Below are 14612 nucleotides of genomic sequence, written 5' to 3' on the forward strand. Positions count from 1 at the left end.
CCAAGGTGGAGGCCATGGAACCTAGAACTTGTACATAGTCCCAAACCCTCGGGTTCAGAATTTGAAACAGCGTTCGTAACTGAGCCTGTAACCACTGTGCTTGAGCTGAAGGGAGAGAAACTATCCCTGTTCGGGTATCGAAAAACACCCAAGTATTCCAGCGTTTGGGAAAGCGTTAGGCTGCACTTTGGGAAGCTGATCACCCAACCAAGCAACTGAAGCAACCCGACCACTTTGTTGGTTGCCCGCCGACTCTCCTTGAAAGAAGATGCCCGCACAAGCCAGTTGTCTAGATAGGGATGGTCCTGAATCCTTTCCTTCCTGAAATAGGCCGCTACTACTACCAGGATCTTAGAAAAGGTCCGAGGCGCCATGGCTAGGCCGAAGGGCATCACTTTGAATTGAAAATGACTACCAAGCACTGCAAAGCGAAGAAAACACCTGTGGGGAGGCCAGATTGGAATGTGTAAATAGGCCTCAGATCGAGAGGTCAAAAACTCCCCTGGCTGTACCGCTGCGATCACCAATTGGAGGGCTTCCATGCGGAAAAGCCGAACCCGTAAGGACATGCTGATGCACTTGAGATCTAAGACGGGTCGCCAAGAACCACCTTTTGGCACCACAAAATAAATGGAGTATCGACCGCACCCTCTTTCTGCTGGGGGTACAGGCTGGACGGCACCCAGCCTTTGTAAGTTGAAGAGGATGTGACGACCTGCCCGCACCTTGGCAGGAGATCTGCAAGGAGAGTCAAGAAAAGTCTACTATCGGACGAGCCAATTCTAACTTTTAGCCGTCTCTGATAACCTCCAAGACCCATTAGTCGGATATTACCCTGGTCCACTCCAGCAGGAATAGGGACAGCCTACCAATAACTGGTTGGAGATGGATCAGGGCCCCATCATTGGGCGGATCTGGCTGCAGGCTGGTTTCTGTTAACGGAAAGGAAGGCTCGCCTGTCACCTCGAAAGGGCTGAGGCCTCTGAGAAGAAGACCTTGCTCTCTGAAAAGAGGCCCCGCAACCTGGACGGTAATGCCGTGTATCCCTAAACTTAGGCCTAGGTCCTGTCGGTCGTACAAACTTGGACCTCTCCTTCGGGAGACGCTGGTCCTTCACAATCTGTTCTAGGTCTGTCCCAAACACAAGCTTTCCCCTAAAAGGAAGCCTTGCTAAACGTGACAGAGGCCACATTTGCAGGCCAATGCTGCAACCGTAGCCAGTGACACGCAGTGACCCCTAGGGAAACCACCTTCGCCGAAGCCCTCAAAAGATCATAAAGAAGATTTGCAAGGAAGGCTAAACCGGACTCCAAGGCCGGCAAAACAACCACGAGAGCTTCCAGAGAGGAGGCTTTCTGTACCCACGATAAGCATGCCCGAGCCGCATAGCAGCCACAAACTGAGGCCTGCAGGGAAAAAGAGCCACTACTTCAAGGACAGTTTCAAGCAAGTCCCCAACTTACGATCCTGAGGGTCCTTGAGCGCCGTGCCACCCTCCACAGGGAGAGTGGTTTTCTTAGTGACCGCTGTGATTAAGGAATCCACCGTAGCGACCTTCAGCAAGTCTAAGTCAGGAGCAGGTAGCGCGTAAAGACGTGACATAGCTCTAAACAACCTTAAGCCCACTGTTCGGCGTATCCCACTGCAACTAAATAAGGATCTTCATGGCCCATGCACATGAAAGGAACGAGGTGGGCATTTGGTGCCAGACATAATAGAGGGCAGCGGACCTCTTCCCCCTGACGATTCAGGGGGCAAAAATGGCCAAAACCACAAAAGCCATATCAGGGAGGGATGCTTCCCTGCGAAAAAGGCAGGCAGCCGTTGGATCATCCCCCTCCTCAGAGGGCAGGGTGACGTCATCTGCCAAATCCAAGGATTCTGAGGGAGAGCCCGGAGACAAAACCAGGCCATCTTATCTGGGGATCCAAAATCTCCACCCCAGGGGCATTTTGGCAGGAAAGACTGGGAAGCTGCAGCAACCTAAGTTTGCTGAGGAAAAGACGGTGCTGCCTGAAGAGAAGCTCTTGACTTCTTCAAAAGAAAGGCATTGTGCATTAATAAAAAAATCCGGGGGAAAAGGAACTGCAAAGGATTCCCCTGCTCCCTGTACATTGCTTCCCTCCATCAGAGCCTGTGCCACAGAAGCGCGCTGCGCCTCTCGACTATCAACCGCCACTCGTGGAGTGGGTCATGCCTGAGAGGAAAAAATGGCACCCGCCAACACGCGCTGCACTAACTGCCCCAAGGAAACCGCCGAAACTATCCCCTGAGCTTCCGACTCACTGGGCGCCTGAGGGGAACCCCTGTCGCGCTGAACACCTGCTGCGGGCTGATGGTGGCAGGACTCCACACTCCACCAATGCTGCTCTTCGGCCCCTACACCGGGAGCAGCTCTTAGCCGCCTCAGAAGGCACTGACATGCCTCTACAAACGCCTGCCCCTCAGACTCGGCAGCCCGTCTGCGGGAGCAGATTTGGCAGGAAACACCTCAATCCCAGGTGCAAATTGCGTCAGTAAGAAGTGCCGGTGCCGGTGCAGCATAAAGAAAAAATTCTGGAGAAAATGGAACAATTTCTCCACAAGAGAATCCCCTGGAATCGACCTAGTACCACCCGCAGAAAAGCGCAGGGAGTATAAGGGGAGGCAGTGCCTCAACCACAGAAACTGCATGGGGGTGAATTCAAAATGGCAGCTGGCTGAGTCATAGGAGCAAAAGTCAATTCCCGTACGCAGGAAGACTTGGCCTTAACCTCGGAGCCTGAAAAATCCAGGGCTTCCTGACTTCAGCACCCTCCCGGACAAAGACCGGACAGTGCTCTCCGTTTTGCACAGCAGGAGCAGTGCTTCACCAATTCTGCCACCATAGAGAATGGACAGAGACACTGCAAGACAGAAAGGAAAGATACACTCACCAAAGCAGAACCAGCAGGTGTCGGGCAGGTCAGAAGGAGGGAAGCTGGAGCCGACCTCACTCTCACCATGGCTGACAAGCACGAAAAGTGCAAGTCCACCTCAAGGCACCTTCAAATTTATGTTTTTTTTTTGTCTCTCAACACTGGGCAAATCTGTGAGGAAGGGCGGGCAGAGGGAAAGCCAGGAGAAGGGGTGGGGAAGGGACCTGGGAACCAGGTATCTCCCCCTAAAGCTGGCAACGTATAGCCAGAGCACCCCCAGCTCTACTGAACTGGCAAACCTTAACAGGAACTATCCAGAAGCCAGTAGCCCGTGGCACACGGCCATTCGACTGCTGGAGATAGAGAATACTGACTGGGCAGGAAGTGTCACATCCTATAAGGCACAGGGCAAAACATTGCGGTTAGCTTAGCAGAGTTTAAAAAGGGGTTAGACGGTTTCCTAAAGGACAAGTCCATAAACCACTACTAAATGGACATGGGAAAAATCCACAATTCCAGGAACAACACGTATAGAATGTCTGTACGTTTGGGAAGCTTGCCAGGTGCCCTTGGCCTGGATTGGCCGCTGTCGTGGACAGGATGCTGGGCTCGATGGACCCTTGGTCTTTTCCCAGTGTGGCATTAATGTACTTATGCACCTGCTGGTAGATGGATATAACCCACAGGTTTCTGGATTCATCTGCTGCTTACGCTAAGGAAAGAATGTCAAGGAAACAAAAATGTGTGGAAAATCTGATTAATACGATAAAGAAATGGAGAAAAAAATCCTGGGAAAAACAAAGCAGGGAAAAAAGCCAGTAGGGAAGGCACTGGAAAATATTCAAAAAGTAACTAGCACACCAGATGCTGTCAGGAGCTGTGGATGGAGAGAGACTGCTGGTCCCATAGAAGGTAGGAAGGTCCTCATGCATGCAACGTGGATAAAGTCCTCATAAAAATAAATGTTGATATTAAAATATTAAATTAACATTCATAGGGCAGTTAGGTGTGCTTGAAAATTGAAGCCTATGGTGCCTAAAACGTCTTTCTGCTACATTTTCTTGGTCTCAGATTGCTCAGGGGTGAAGAGAAAAAAGCGGCTTTTTTTTAAACCCCCATCCTCTCATACAGGTCTTATTACTACTTTCCTATTTTTATCCTACCAGACAAAAGGAAAGAACTGCCTACCCTCAGCACCTTCTCTACTAACATTTCACATTTTTAAAACATCTGGCAACTTATAGCTTAATGATTCTAAAATCAAATTAAATGAATATAACTACAATTGAGTTGCAACTTCAGAGGTTAAATTACATAAGTGTTTCACATGACACCTTACCATAACGATCTCAAAATCAATTTAGGATAAAAACATGAAAAGAAAACTAAACTTATATAAACAAATGATTCTGATGTAAAACGTCACAACAGTCCTTATATCTTTATATGGCATTTTGGAAAGCCCTGAAACGTGGCTATTTCAGAAGCATTTGATGAGTAAATAATTCCATTTTGATTACTTTTACAGATATCTACTTTTTTATGTTTATTGTTTTATATATTGTTTTGAGCAGAAAATTAATGTATTTTGACATCTTATACTGTAACCCGCTTTGAACTTGCAGATTAAGCAGAACAGAAATGCTTTAATTAAATTAAATCTTTAATCCCAGCAGTCAGATTTACACAATAAAATGCAAAACAATTTGGCGCAAAATAAATACTATTTCTTTACAATCAAATAAGTCACAGTACATTAACCCCTCAAGTTAACCATACAACCAGAACGAAAAATTGAATCAGCGTACACAATTGATCTTAAGGCACTAAAATAACATCTAGGAAATACACAAAGGAATACTAGTCACTTTCTACCCTAGCAAAAATTATACACAGATGGGAGTGGAGAGACAGACTTAGATCAAAGACAAGGGAAAACAAGGCACACATAAAGAAACAGTCGAAATGAACGGGAATGGCAAAAAATAAACAGGGAAGGGGGGGAGCTTTCAAAAAAAACGCACACAAAAGCGGTAGATTAAGAGCTACAGAAACAGAATCCTCACATAATCTCCATTTTACAGGACACATTTCACATACGAACTAATTCCCAACACGTACCGTGCAACAAAGTCGGATCATTCAAAAATAACTCCCGGAGGGCGCACTAAAACTAGAAAGGAGCACATAAAAGACAATCCATGCCTTACTTACCGTTTATAGCCACACCACCTACGCCCGCTTCAACCACCTCAGTGGAATGGCGCCGATGCTGGCTTCTCCTCCCCACAGTGCACTGCGCTAACGCCACCCCACCTCCTAGAAATTTCCACAGCGACAGCGCGCTTGTGCGGTGGTACAGTACCAAGGACGTTTTACAGAAGTCGGCATGACGTCAAAACATTGAAGCCACTTAGATTAATCTATATTCTCCAAAGACAAGCAGGCCAATATTCTCACATATGGGTGACGTCACGTCGGCCCGGAGGACTTTCTAGCAAAGTCTACATTAAAATGAAAAAATGTCCCTTGTCGCGTGGGCAGATGCAGTGCGCATGCGCGCGTCCGTTTTCCCGCCCGCCGTGAGGACACATTCCTCAGTTTTTTCTTCTCCGCATCAAGAGGTGACACGGTGATTATTAATGTCTTCGTGTTGCTGTGCCCGGAGGTGAAGAAAAACTTCAAAAAGTATCCTTTTTTAGTAATTATTAGTATTATTTTTCGTTATTTAAGTTTTCATTCTTTTAGCCTGCGATTTTATTTAAATCGCTTGTTCGGGGCTTTTTTTCCCCCTTTTTTTCTTGTGTCCTTTTCTTTTAACGACACAATCGCGTCTTGTGATTTGGCAGGGGCTGTTTTTCCCGATATGTCATCGAAGACGCCCAGTGGCTTTAAGCCTTGTGCCCGCTGTCATCGGTCTATCTCCAGCACTGACCCACACTCGTGGTGTTTACAGTGCCTTGGGCCGGACCACCGCTCGGAGGGCTGCAAACTGTGTCTCGCTATGAAGAAGCGGACACTGCTCTCCCGAGATGCCCAAAGGGAGAAGATTTTTGGGCCCGGTGCCTCGGTGTCTAAGTCGGCGCCGTCCAAATCGGCGCCAGTGAAGTCGGTGCCGGTGAAGTCGGTGCCGTCGAGGAGGATGCCTTCGAAGCCGGCGTCGTCGAGGTCGAAGGAGGCGTCGGCACCGGGAGACCGGGGACAGGCTGCCATTCGACCGATGCACGCTGGGAGCAGTGATGCATCGAGTGGGTCTCCGCCCACCTCGGCGCCTCCTGCTTTGCAGACCCCCCGGGACCGTCCTGCATTGGACCCGGCCCCAAAGAGACGTGTGGATTCCATGTCCTCTTCTCCGGTGCTGAGGAGTCTTGACGACGGGCGTCGGGCAAAGGCCAAGAGGCACCGTCGTCGTTCTCCTTCGCGTCACGGCACCGGGAGCTCCGGGTCATCGATACATTCGATACCCGAGAAGCGTCGGTGCCGAGAGGATCGCTCCCCCTCTATTACTGAGGTACCGACGCGTGGGGTCACTGGCAGCCGAGTCCCCACTCCCCAACCTCAGCAGACTTTGCCTCCAATGCCTCAACCGACCCCTCAGCATCTTCCGGCAGCAGCTCTTGATGAGCGTATGCAGGCCCTATTTCCTTTTTTTATGGAAATGATGCAGCAGTGGCAATCGGCACCGAGGTTGTCGGTGCCGACGGTGCCGGCGGTACCGGTGTCGATGACTTCAGAGGCACCGGTGCCGATGGCGTCGGAGGTATCGACATTGCCGGTGCCGGATGTTTATGCATCAGGCCTTCAGCCTGTGGTGAGGTCTGTCTCACCGGTGCCGCCTCCGGCGCCGGTGTCTTTGACTTCCCGGGTTGGCTCTCCCGAGACATCGGGGCAGGAAGCTTCGCCGGAGTCTCAGGGACCGTCAACTTCTCGACACCATCATAGAGGCCGTCAAGCCTCTTCGTCAAGACGGGCTCAGATTCGGGCGGCTCTGTCTGAGCTTTTAGTCCCATCTGACAATACCTCATCAGAGGATGATGATGGAATGCATGGGGAGTTCTCTGGTGAGGACTCTCAAGGCATCCCATCTGATTCTACTCCCTCGCCCCAAAGACAGCTTTCTCCTCCCGAGAGCTTGTGTTTCTCCTCTTTTGTTCAGGAGATGTCTGAGGCCATCCCCTTTCCTGTGGAAATTGTGGATGAGCCCAGAGCTAAAATGCTTGAGGTTTTGGACTATCCATCTCCACCTACATCTTCTGCCACAGTTCCTTTCCACGAGACTCTCAAGGAACTTATGTTGAGGAACTGGGAGAAGCCTTTTTCTTGTCCAACCGTCCCCAAAAAAGTTGAGTCCCAATACCGGATCCATGGGGAACCCAGTCTCATGCGGGCTCAACTGTCTCATGATTCAGTGGTGGTGGATTCCGCTCTCAGAAGAGCCAAGAGTTCTAGGAACTTCTCCTCGGCGCCCCCAGGGCGGGAGTACAGAACTTTAGACTCTTTTGGGAGGAAGGCGTATCAGGCTGGTCTGCTCACCGCCAAAATTCAATCTTACCAGCTCTACACGAGTATTCATTTGCGGAACTCTGTGAGGCAACTTGAGAGTTTGGTAGACGCATTCCCTCAGGAGAAAGCCGAACCCTTTCGCCAAGTGATCAGGCAGCAGAAGGTGTGTCGCAAGTTCCTGTCCAGGGGCGTTTTTGACACTTGCGATGTAGTATCTCGCTTCTCTGCTCAAGGTATAGCGATGCGCAGACTCTCATGGCTGCGTGCCTCTAACCTGGAGGAACGAACTCAGCAGAAGATAGCAGATATCCCATGCCGGGGGGATCACCTTTTCGGAGAGAAGGTAGAAGAGATGATTGATCATCTCTACCAGCGTGACAACGCTATGGATTCTCTCTCCCACCGGGCGCCTTCTGCATCCACTTCCACTTCTAGGAAGTTTTTTAGAGGGAAAAGAAGTGCTCCTTACGTTTCTAGAAGCCGTAAGTACACTTCTTATTCCCGTCAGCCGGTTCAGGCTCGACCCCAGCCCGCTCGCTCTCGTCAGCAGCGGGCACCGAAGCAGGCCCCTACAGCTCCCCAGCAAAAACCAGGGACGGGTTTTTGACTGGCTCCAGCAGAGCATAGCCGAAATCAAAGTACCTGTGCCGAACGATCTACCGGTCGGGGGGGGAGGTTAAAATTTTTTCACCAAAGGTGGCCTCTCTTAACCTCCGATTGGTGGGTTCTCCAAATAGTCCGGTCCGGGTACACTCTCAATCTGATTTCCGAACCTCCAAATTGCCCACCAGGAGCTCAGTCTTTCAGCTCCTACCACAAGCAGGTACTTGCAGAGGAACTCTCCGCCCTTCTCAGCGCCAATGCGGTCAAGCCCATTCCACCAGGGCAAGAAGGGCTGGGATTCTATTCCAGGTACTTCCTTGTGGAAAAGAAAACAGGGGGGATGCGTCCCATCCTAGACCTAAGGGCCCTGAACAAATATCTGGTCCGAGAAAAGTTCAGGATGCTTTCCCTGGGCACCCTTTTTCCCATGATTCAAGAAAACGATTGGCTATGCTCGCTGGACTTGAAGGACGCTTACACTCACATATCGATACTTCGAGCTCACAGGAAGTATCTTCGATTTCGGATGGGATCACAGCACTTTCAGTACCGTGTTTTGCCTTTTGGCTTGGCGTCTGCTCCCAGGGTATTTACAAAGTGCCTGGCAGTTGTGGCAGCGTCGCTACGCAGACTGGGAGTGCATGTGTTCCCTTATCTGGACGATTGGCTGGTGAAGAACACTTCTCCGCAAGAAACTTTGCAGTCCATGCGGATGACTATTCAGGTGCTAGAGATGCTGGGGTTTGTCATCAATTATCCCAAGTCCCATCTCATTCCAGCCCAGAAATTGGAATTCATAGGAGCTCTGTTGTGCACAAAGACAGCTTGTGCTTATCTTCCAGGACCCAGAGCGGACAGACTTCTGTCTCTGGTTTCCAGAGTGCAAGCGTCTCAGCAGATCACAGCTCGGCAGATGTTGAGATTGCTTGGCCATATGGCCTCCACAGTTCATGTGACACCCATGGCACGTTTACACATGAGATCTGCTCAATGGACCCTAGCTTCCCAGTGGTTTCAAGCCACAGGGAATCTAGAGGATGTTATCCAGCTGTCCATCAATTTTCGCAACTCCCTCAATTGGTGGACCATTCGATCCAATCTGGTCTTGGGACGCCCATTCCAAATTCCTCAGCCACAAAAAGTGCTGACGACGGATGCATCCCTCCTCGGGTGGGGAGCGCATGTAGATGGGCTTCACACTCAAGGAGCTTGGTCTCTTCAGGAGAGGCATCTCCAGATCAATCTCCTGGAATTGCAAGCGATCTGGAACGCCCTGAAGGCCTTCAGAGATCGGCTATCCAACAAAATTGTTCTCATTCAGACAGACAATCAGGTTGCAATGTATTACACCAACAAGCAAGGGGGTACCGGATCTCGCCCTCTGTGTCAGGAGGCCGTGCAGATGTGGCTATGGGCCTGTCAACACGGAATGTTTCTCCAAGCCACTTATCTAGCCGGTGTAAACAACAGTCTGGCCGACAGGCTGAGCAGAATTATGCAGCCTCACGAGTGGTCCTTGAACATGACTATTGCCAAAAAGATCTTTCGAGTTTGGGGCACTCCATCGATAGATCTTTTTGTTTCCCAGGACACTCACAAGGTTCCTCAATTCTGTTCCAGACTTCAGGCCCACGGCAGACTAGCATCGGATGCCTTCCTCCTTTTTGGGGGGACAGGACTCCTATATGCGTATCCTCCCATCCCTTTAGTGGGGAAGACTCTCCTGAAACTCAAGCAAGACCAGGGAACCATGATTCTGATAGCGCCCTTTTGGCCCTGTCAGATTTGGTTTCCCCTTCTTCTGGAACTTTCTTCAGAAGAGCCATGGAGATTGGACTGTTTTCCGACCCTCATTACTCAGAACGAGGGGGCGCTTCTGCATCCCAACCTCACGGCCTGGATGTTGCGAGCGTAGAGGTTGCCTCTTTTGGTCTCTCTGAGGGTGTCTCCAGAGTCCTGTTTGCTTCCAGAAAAGATTCCACACATAAGTGTTATTCTTTTAAATGGAAGAGGTTTGCCGTCTGGTGTGACAGCAAGGGCCTAGATCCTTTCTCTTGTCCTGCACAGACCTTGCTTGAGTACCTTTTGCATTTATCCGAGTCTGGTCTTAAAACCAACTCGGTCAAGGTTCATCTTAGCGCAATCAGTGCTTATCGTTCACATGTAGATGGTCTGCCTATCTCTGGACAGCTTTTAGTCATGCGTTTCATGAGAGGTTTGTTTTTGACAAAGCCCCCTGTCAAACCTCCTCCAGTGCCATGGGATCTCAACGTCGTTCTCACCCAGCTGATGACAACTCCTTTCGAGCCACTGGATTCCTGTCATCTGAAGTACTTGACCTTAAAGGTCATTTTCTTGGTGGCGGTTACTTCAGCTCGTAGGGTCAGTGAGCTTCAGGCCCTGGTAGTTCATGCACCTTTCCTTGTCTTTCATCATGACAGGGTAGTTCTCCGCACGCACCCAAAGTTTTTACCGAAGGTGGTGTCGGAGTTCCATCTGAACCAGTCAATTGTCTTGCCAACATTTTTTCCCCCCTCCTCACATAAGCCCGGGCGAAAGCAAGTTGCACACTTTGGACTGTAAAAGAGCACTGGCCTGTTACGTGGAGCAGACACGCCCCTTCAGACAGTCCGCCCATCTGTTTATTTCTTTTAATCCCAATAAGAGGGGAGTTGCTGTCGGAAAACGCACCATTTCTAATTGGCTAGCAGATTGCATTTCCTTCTCTTATGCCCAAGCTGGGCTGACTTTGGACGGCCATGTCACGGCTCATAATGTTAGAGCCATGGCTGCATCACTGGCTCATCTAAAGTCAGCCACCATAGAAGAGATTTGCAAAGCTGCGACGTGGTCTTCAATCCACACATTCACATCTCATTACTGCCTTCAGCAGCATAGCCGACGCGACAGTCGGTTTGGGCAATCGGTGCTGCAGAGTCTGTTTGGGGTTTAGAATCCAACTCCACCCCCCTAGGCCCATTTTTATTCTGTTCCAGGCTGCACTATCAGTTAGTTGTGTTTTGTTTCAGGTCAATTTCACTTATGTCCTCGCCGTTGTGAGGCCCAATTGACCGTTCTTTGTTATGTTGAGTGAGCCTGGGGGCTAGGGATACCCATATGTGAGAATATTGGTCTGCTTGTCTTTGGAGAAAGAGTAGTTACTTACCTGTAACAGGTGTTCTCCGAAGACAGCAGGCAATATATTCTCACAACCCTCCCACCTCCCCTTTGGAGTTGTATTCCTCTATTTCTTGGAATTTAACTGAGGAATGTGTCCTCGCGGCGGGCGGGAAAACGGACGCGCGCATGCGCACTGCATCCGCCCGCGCGACGAGGGACATTTTTTCATTTTAATGTAGAGTTTGCTAGAAAGTCCTCCGGGCCGACGTGACGTCACCCATATGTGAGAATATATTGCCTGCTGTCTTCGGAGAACACCTGTTACAGGTAAGTAACTACTCTTTTCCCACGCACCCGTCCGTACCGTTCGTTCTGTGTGCCCTCAAAACAAAGCAAACTATGAGCTGCTGGATCTGTTGTCATTCTTTATTGTTGGTAGCGTTTTTATTTAATCTCACTTATATTTTCAAACATGACAGAGATGTACTGATTTTGATAAAATGGGGGAATAACTGTTGGCATGGGAAGGGGTAGGAGAAGTGGAAAATTAGTGGTCAAAGCTAAAGGCTGCTATAAATATGGCGACTGATCTTTACGTGAGGAAAGTAAACAAAACAAGAGAAATAGGAAGCCTGGTTCTCCAAACAAGTAGCTGAAAAAATAAGAGCAAAAGAGGCTTTGTTCAAGAAATACAAAAGAATGAAATGAGAAGATCACGGAAAAGATTAAACTCAAGGACACGAAGAGAAAAATACGGATAGCGAAAGCATGAGTGGAAGAAAAAAATGGCTAAAGATGTTAAGAGGTGGTCCCTCTTCACAAGAGTGGTGATAGGGAAGACGCTGGAAACTACAGGCCGGTAAGCCTCACTTCGGTTATTGGAAAAGTAATGGAAGCCATGCTGAAGGAAATAATAGTGAATTTCCTGGAAGCCAATAAGTTGCAAGATCCGAGACAACATGGTTTTACCAAAGGGAAATCGTGCCAAACGAATCTCATTGAGTTCTTTGATTGGGTGACAGGAGAATTGAATCAGGGACGAGCTATGGACGTAATCTACTTAGATTTCAGCAAAGCTTTTGACACGGTTCCCCACAGGAGGCTCTTAAATAAACTGGAGGGGCTGAAGATAGGACCCGAAGTGGTGAACTGGATTAGGAACTGGTTGACGGACAGAAGCCAGAGGGTGGTGGTGAATGGAATTCGCTCGGAGGAGGGAAAGGTGAGTAGTGGTGTGCCTCAAGGATCGGTGCTGGGACCGATTCTGTTCAATATATTTGTGAGTGACATTGCCGAAGGGTTAGAAGGTAAAGTTTGCCTATTTGCGGATGATACTAAGATCTGTAACAGAGTGGACACCCGGGAGGGAGTGGAAAACATGAAAAAGGATCTGAGGAAGCTAGAAGAATGGTCTAAGGTTTGGCAATTAAAATTCAATGCGAAGAAATGCAAAGTGATGCACTTAGGGAATAGAAATAATGTGTACCTGAATTATAATGAATGGTGGAGTTATGTATGCGTGATCAGAAATATGAAACAACTTTGGCCCATAGGCGTCGAAACATTAGGTCTGTTTTGAGGACCTGGGCTCGTTTAGACTTTTTTTGTCAGGAGCCACATAGCACTCCTTGACCTTGTGTAACCCTGCAATTTGTCTCCAGGTGTTGCCATGGAACTTTGACTTTGATTATGCTTATGATTTTTTTTGGGGGGGGAGGGGGGTTAATTTCTGGGGGGGTTTTGTTTGATTTTGTGTTTACTTTTGTATTCTCTGTATGACAAAACCTTTAATAAAAATATAATTAAAAAAAAAAAGAAATCCACAGGAGACGTGTGTGTTAGGTGGGGAGAGTCTGATAGGTACTGACGGAGAGAGGGATCTTGGGGTGATAGTATCTGAGGATTTGAAGGCGACGAAACAGTGTGACAAGGCGGTGGCCGTAGCTAGAAGGTTGTTAGGCTATATAGAGAGAGGTGTGACCAGCAGAAGAAAGGGGGTGTTGATGCCCCTTTATAAGTCGTTGGTGAGGCCCCACCTGGAATATTGTGTTCAGTTTTGGAGGCCGTATCTTGTTAAGGATGTAAAAAGAATTGAAGCGGTGCAAAGAAAAGCTACAAGAATGGTATGGGATTTGCGTTACAAGATGTATGAGGAGAGACTTGCTGAACTAAACATGTATACTCTGGAGGAAAGGAGAAACAGGGGTGATATGATACAGACATTAATCCGCAAACGAACCTTTTCTGGAGATGGGAAGGTGGTAGAACGAGAGGGCATGAAATGAGATTGAAGGGGGGCAAACTCAAGAAAAATGTCAGGAAGTATTTTTTCACGGAGAGAGTAGTGGATGCTTGGAATGCCCTCCCGCAGGAGGTGCTGGAAATGAAAACGGTAACGGAATTCAAACATGCGTGGGATAAGCATAAAGGAATCCTGTGCAGAAGGAATGGATCCTCAGGAATGTAGTCAAGATCGGGAGGCGGGGCTGGTGGTTGTGAGGCGGGGATAGTGCTGGGCAGACTTATACGGTCTGTGCCAGAGCCGGTGGTGGGAGGCGGGGCTGGTGGTTGGGAGGCGGGGATAGTGCTGGGCAGACTTATACGGTCTGTGCCAGAGCCGGTGGTTGGGAGGCGGGGCTGGTGGTTGGGAGGCGGGGATAGTGCTGGGCAGACTTATACGGTCTGTGCCAGAGCCGGTGGTTGGGAGGCGGGGCTGGTGGTTGGGAGGCGGGGATAGTGCTGGGCAGACTTATATGGTCTGTGCCCTGAAGAGCACAGGTACAAATCAAAGTAGGGTATACACAAAAAGTAGCACATATGAGTTATCTTGTTGAGCAGACTGGATGGACCGTGCAGGTCTTTTTCTGCCGTCATCTACTATGTTACTATGTTATACCCCACTGCAGATGGAAGAAGATTGGATGTGTCCCCTACATTTAAACTTTGTGTTACAGGCAGCAGCTTTAGATCTGCCTGTACATATTCGTAGGAGTAATCTAGTGAAACCGCTGCGGACAATTTGGGGAGAACTAGCAAAACTCTGGTCCTTTGATGCACACATTAGCAGGCTCCTACCCATTAGGGGTAATGGAGCTTTTAAACCAGGAATAGAGAACAAGCGTATTCGAAGTTGGTGTGATAAGGGATTTACTATGGTAGATGATTTTGTAGACCAGGCAGGGCGCCTTAAGCCACTGGAGTCCTTGAATCTGCCCTCTATTGAGTGGGCAGATATTTATGCTTTCAAACAAGTTTATTTATTTATTTATTTATTGCATTTGTACCCCACATTTTCCCACCTTTTTGCAGGCTCAATGTGGCTTACAGAGTAAGGTTATGTTTTAATTTAGGGTTCAGAGACCCCCAAGAAGGCTGGAGTTACCTCAAATCTGACTCCATCTCTAAATAGCACTAGTACTGGGGTAATCAAGAAGTTGTGAAGTTCTAAAAGGAATTGCCACTGAGAGAGACATTAGTCCGCCTCTCAGC

General features: G+C 48.8%; 1 protein-coding gene across 2 annotated transcripts in view; it reads right to left on the reverse strand.

Annotated features, from left to right (window-relative positions):
- RBM5 (RNA binding motif protein 5) overlaps positions 1–5192 on the reverse strand; it is a 247830-nt gene extending 242638 nt beyond the window's left edge. For both annotated transcript variants that reach the window (XM_030205344.1, XM_030205343.1), the window contains exon 1: positions 5112–5192. The gene's annotated coding sequence lies outside the window, so the exon portion shown is untranslated. The remainder of the gene's footprint in view (positions 1–5111) is intronic.
- Positions 5193–14612: the final 9420 nt, after the last annotated feature.

The sequence above is a fragment of the Microcaecilia unicolor genome, chromosome 6 (genome assembly GCF_901765095.1).
Source record: "Microcaecilia unicolor chromosome 6, aMicUni1.1, whole genome shotgun sequence".
In the NCBI taxonomy this organism is placed as follows: domain Eukaryota; kingdom Metazoa; phylum Chordata; class Amphibia; order Gymnophiona; family Siphonopidae; genus Microcaecilia; species Microcaecilia unicolor.